Genomic DNA, 6000 nt, shown 5'->3' with positions numbered 1-6000 from the left:
ATCTATATCAAATATCCAAAATAAGAGATCTGCCTTGCTTCCCTACCAAGCATAACCCTCCTACAATCCAGTACAGATCACTGTAAAAGAAAAAAGCTTTGTGCGGATAGAAATGTTATTAATTCTTCATCAAAGGCCTTAACTAAAGGTATGCTAAATTTGGCGGCAGAAACAGGCTATAAAATACCTTCACTTACTGAAAAATTACTTTTAGAAACAAGGTTTTGACTTCTTAAGCTGGAAAATCTGAAGTAAAACTGGTGCCTAAGACAGCCAAATATTATATTGTCAGGATCTCTAATGCCAACAAACCTAATTTAAGCATGATATGTGTACTGCTCTGGAGAGGCATATTTAATGTATAAAGGTACACATTTCAATATTCTCGAGACAAAGGAGCGGGAGCATCTTCCTGCAATTCACTCTACAGAGAAGAATGAGCAATTTAGAATGGCTAGATTGAGTCTGTAAGCCACAGTATCAAACTACTTGATTAAAAAAAGATTGGTTCTGTTTCCCTCACAGCATTAATTCAACCCACTGTTTGTAGTGGTCAATTGCAGAAGAACTTTGTACGTGTTAGTTTAGGGGTGGTGAGGCCTGCATTCTCCCCCCCCACCTTTCCCTTTTCCCTATATCTGATGAGCCAGAAGCAAGTCTTTGGGAACATACACCACTTAAGATAAGCATTGTTGCCAGTATAGCAGGAACAAGTAAAGATAAGGGTAAAGGGCAAGAACGCATCAACAATTCTGTTTACCCTAACGTACTGATCACGTAAACAGGGCCAAAGAACAAGAAGATCCCGATCAGAACCAGATCGATAACTAACAGCTAAGCCCTACATCAGCATTAATGAGTAAGCCCTAAAAATTTCCAAACTGCCAAATAAGGCAGGGAAAACTGTATTTAAGGCTGCCTCAGAGCCTAGCAAATCAGACTTCACCGATGGGCTTTGGGTACCGGCTCCTTGGAAGCTGAAACAACCTCCCACTTCGTCTGCAGCCTACCCGGGGTCCCAGGAAGGGACGTAAGATATGCTGCTGCTTTGTTATATTGTTCTTCCATGTATGGGGCACAGCTGTTAGCTGTCAGGAACTAAAATGTTTGTGTTTGACAGATACCTGTGTGGCGTATTTTGTACTTTGAGAACCCAGTGGTAGACCTTAGAATTACTCTGATCAGCTACACCGTTCTAGCCTGGAAATCTACCGAGGGCCACACAGATGAAAACTAATAGCTTTCAGGACCACAGGGCCATTCCCAATTTGTCAAGCAAAAAAACAAAACAAAAAAGAAAAGAAAAAAGGTACTTTGTCAGAAAGTCACAGTTTATTTATTAGATTGTTTTACCTAAGGAATGTTTGTAGAAAAAAAATGCTAACAATGAAAAAAAAACCTGTAATATTCTCTCACTAAAAAACAAAAACACAAAACACTCCATTATGTATTTTAAATTTAACACTACTGACCTATTATGTCTTGTGAGTTTTTAAAACTTAAACTGAACTGAGAAGTAAATTAACACCACTGTTTCACTCCAGTTTGTTGATCTCTGGTATGGTTTCCTCATTTATTTATTTTTTTTACTTAAGAGGATTATGGGGATTTTTTTAGTTCTAAAAATTCCGGTCTGTCCCAAACAATAAGGGAGAGACTCATATCTCAGAATAACTGTTTCAGCCTGGCAAACAATAGCCTTTGAATTTTCTTTAAAGAAACATGGTGTCTATAGTTAAGTCTATAGAGCAGAAAATGAAATAAGGATAGGTAAAATGTAAGATAGATATCAGGTTTGCGAAGTGGGAATTGATGAGCAAACAGCATTACAAAAATATTTGTTTCTAAGAATCAGGAAGTCTGAGAGACATTGTTGTTACTGCTAGACTAGTGGTAGAGATGAGAGTAAACAGAAAATTAAAGGAGACTAAAGACATTGCAAAGAAGCAAAGTAATTTCCTTTCCACAGAAACTGTTCCTCAACTTCTGTGGATGTATTTAAGATGAGGTGCTAGAACAAAGTGATAAATCTACGAGCAACAGGTGCAGATGAAATGATTCATGTGTTTGAAAGAAATTTCAGAATGAACTAGGTGAGCTACTAATAAAGTTAAGCAATCTTATCAAAATAAATTGTTTCCTAGAAAAGGAAGGTGGTGAATATTGTTTCTATCTTAAAAGCACTAGGAATTGATCTTGGAATTACAAAAAAGAGCATGGTCTTGAATACTAGGACCAATGACCTATTTTAAAAAACAGAATTAACACTTTGAAAAGTGTGAAAAAGGAGTAATAAGCATAGCTGCTGCAAAGACAGACCGATCCAATTTTCCTATCCTGTTGACCAGCTTCACACACACACACACACACACACACACATCCCATTTGCTCAATGCATAATAGATGTTAAAAGGGGAAGAGGGAGAGTGAAATCCATAAGGAAAGGAAACAACACTGAAAGCATTGTAATGCCATTACAATGATTAATGGGTCACCCTCACCTGGCTTCACTGAGTCCTCTGCCCTGCAGCTCTTTTTATCTATGAGCCTGCTTTGCCCTGACTGGCCGCTCCTCATCCCTTCTCTGCCGCCCCTCCCTTCCTGCAAAGCCTCTGTCTCTTATTATCCGGCCCCTGTTCCGCAGGCCCCCCCCGGCCTTCCCATCCTTGGACCCCCAGCCGGCTGCAAAATATGCAGCCAGTCTATTTTCAAGCCACGCCAAGACAACATCTGTACACGCTCATGTTCCACACCCTGCATTTCCCCACCCTCGTGTCCCGCCCCGATTCTAAGTGGCGGGACAATCTAAGACCTATAGAGAGTGGGGAACCCCGATAGGCCAGCGTCTATTCCGATCTAATCCCGCGGCCCATTGGGGATATCAGTTGGCGGCTCCCTCACGGAGCCGTGAGCACGGGCATGTACGTGGCGCGGTTTACCCCAATCCCGGACACCTGCCCCTTTTGTGGCATGAAGGAGAACCTGGCACACTTTTATCTGGAATGCGCCAGGTTGCATCCCCTATTCCAGCTCCTCCAGAACCTCTTATTGAGGTTCTGGCTGCACTTTTCCCCCCACCTTTTCATTTATGCACACCCTATCCGTGGCCCCACAAAGTCGCAAGACCTCCTCGTCAACCTACTCCTGGCTCTAGCAAATACCATCTGTAATACCAGGAGTAAGATGTTGGACGAGGGGGTTCTCTGTGACTGTGGGGCCTATTTCCGTTCCTCCCTTATGTCACAAATCCGGGCAGAGTTCCTCTGGGCGGCGTCCACTGGCTCCATCGATAGCTTTGAGGAGCAGTGGGCACTGTCCGGGGTTCTCTGCTCAGTGTCCCCATCCGGTTCCCTAGTTATAAACCTCTAGACCGCACTCCTTGTCCCCTTTTTTCATTATTTGTCCCAAGTAATTAATTGAACCACAGGTCCAGTCGTCCCTCCCGCAAGGCTGGGGGAGGGGCTTTTAGAAAGTGGGCGGGCTTTGCCCGTGTCTTCAAATAGGTCATCCCTTCTCTGATTGATACTGCCAAAAGACCCTTATTGAGTAGCCATTTGCTCCATTAGCTCAGTACTATGTATACCCCAGGTCTCAGATTTAAAAGGGCTTTGATGCTATCAGTACTGATATTTATCAGGGCTCACAATTGGGATTCACTCACCTTTTCTGACAGGTTTCATATGAGTGGCTCATTTCTTCTGAGCTCACCTCCCATCAAAGTTGAGTTGTGATGAGAACTCCTGTCAGTACACCAGGGGTTGAAGGGCCAGCTCCATGAGTAGGAGTTTGAATCTTAGCTCTCTGTCTTTGCTGGATCTGGGCTTCAGTTGCTCACACAAGCTTCATTTTTTGGAATGTGCTCCTCTCCCAGACAGCAAACACACCTCAAATGTCCACCAGTCACAGGGATAAATTCTTGGGATACACACACAGGCTGCATCTAGATTGGCATGATTTTCTGGAAATGCTTTTAACGGAAAACTTGTCCGTTAAAAGCATTTTCGGAACAGAGCGTCTAGATTGGCATGGACGCTTTTCCGCAAAAGCACTTTTTGCGGAAAATCATCCGTATCAATCTAGACGCACTTTTCCACAAAAAAGCCCCGATCGCCATTTTCGCGATCGGGGCTTTTTTGCAGAAAACAAATCTCAGCTGTCTACAATGGCCCTTTTGCACAAAAGCTTTGCGCAAAAGGGACTTTTGCCTGAACGGGAGCAGAATAGTATTTCCGCAAGAAGCACTGATTTCTTACAGGAGGAAGTCAGTGCTTTTGCGGAAATTCAAGCGGCCAGTGTAGACAGCTGGCAAGTTTTTCCGGAAAAGCGGCTGATTTTCCGGAAAAACTGGCCAGTCTAGACATAGCCATACTCTTATCCAGGGAAGTTTTCCACCCGCTAAGGGTTAGCAAAAGATATGCTCTCTTTTTTTCCCCACTCTGTTCTCTTTTGTTTTTGTTTTAAGGCGGGGTCAAATAAAATGGAAAACAACAAATACAAAGCTTTGAAGGAAACTAAAAAATAGCAATTCTAATGGAATTAATCTGCAAACAGATAGCATTGTCTCTAGCTAGATATGGTTGAGAAGGACTTGGAAGAGGGTTTCAATGCATGGTCTGAAAAGACACTGCCACCAAAGTTCTGCAGTCAGTAGCACAGGGACACAGACTATGTCTACCCTGCACTGTAGTTCAAAATAAGATACACCATGCAAGCTACGCAAATAGTGAATCTTATTTCAAAATAGTTTATTTTGTCATTTGGCGCTAGCTACCCAGCACCAAATTTCGAAATAACCCGCTACACCAAAACATCCCTTACTCCTCGTGCAATGAGGTTTACAGGGACGTCGGAATAGCAAGCCCAAAATAACAGGCTTGCTGTGAAGACGCGGGATAGCTATTTCAGAATACTCCAGTACCCTGAAATAGTTCCCCAGTGTAGATGTAGCCATACACATTTACAGTGGAAGATCCATAGAGGGGACACATCATAAAAACATCACTATTGCACAAAGTAATTTCTTCCATTTCTTTTGGCACCAGTTCAACCCACCGTTTACGTCCCAGTGTTGAGTTAAAGGTGGATTATATAGAATAAGAAAAGGGGTACCCACTACCCCATATATTTTAGATAGATTTATTAAAATATCCAGTATACATAAATACAGACTCTGCATTTTTTTGTCAAATTTCCATTTTTTAAATAAATCTGTGTCATCTGGAAAAGTAAAACTGCATTATAAAGGTATTTGTAAAATATTTAAAACATCAGGAAATATACAAATTTTTCTTCTGCTCAATCAAGGGCCAAAGTCAGGGGTTTTTCCCCCACTTCTCACTTGTGTATGGCCCCCAACAGATTTTTCTGGGGGTCATTGGCCCCTGACCCAAAAAATGTTCTCTACCTGTTTTAGAACCACAATGCTGTATATAATTGACTTGCTACCTCATTTCTGTCTGGACAATGAAAAAAATAGTCTGTCTTTCCATTTTTCTGTCCTAACATACTGCTACTTTGTTCAGATTGCAAACTCTACTACAGAGACATTTCCAGATCTAAACAAATATCCACTATTACAATTTTTTTAATCACAATCACTTCTATATATTACATTGGGTTTTATAAACCCTACATTTTGGACCTGTGTTTTAAATATGAATGCACAAAATGTTAGTTGGTAAGTACAGCCTGGCTGTACAAGAACTGTCACATAGGGCACGTCTAGACTACATGGCTCCATCAACGGAGCCAAGTAGATTAGGGTTGTAGGCAAAGGGAAATGAAGAGGCGATTTAAATAATCGCTGCTTCATTTAAATTAAAATGGCTGCCGCACTGTGCCGATCAGCTGTTTGGCTGCACAGCGCTGTAGTCTGGATGCTCCGTGGTCGACATCAAAGGCATTGTCGACCTCCCCGTTATGCCTCGTGGGATGAGGTTTACAGGGGAGGTCAACAAATGCCTTTGATGTCGACCGCGGAGCATCCAGACTACAGCGCTA

The sequence above is a fragment of the Pelodiscus sinensis genome, chromosome 10 (assembly GCF_052426305.1).
Source record: "Pelodiscus sinensis isolate ZL-2025 chromosome 10, ASM5242630v1, whole genome shotgun sequence".
Classification (NCBI taxonomy): Eukaryota; Metazoa; Chordata; order Testudines; family Trionychidae; genus Pelodiscus; species Pelodiscus sinensis.
The sequence above is the reverse complement of the archived record's forward strand: the minus strand, read 5'-3'. Positions refer to the sequence as shown.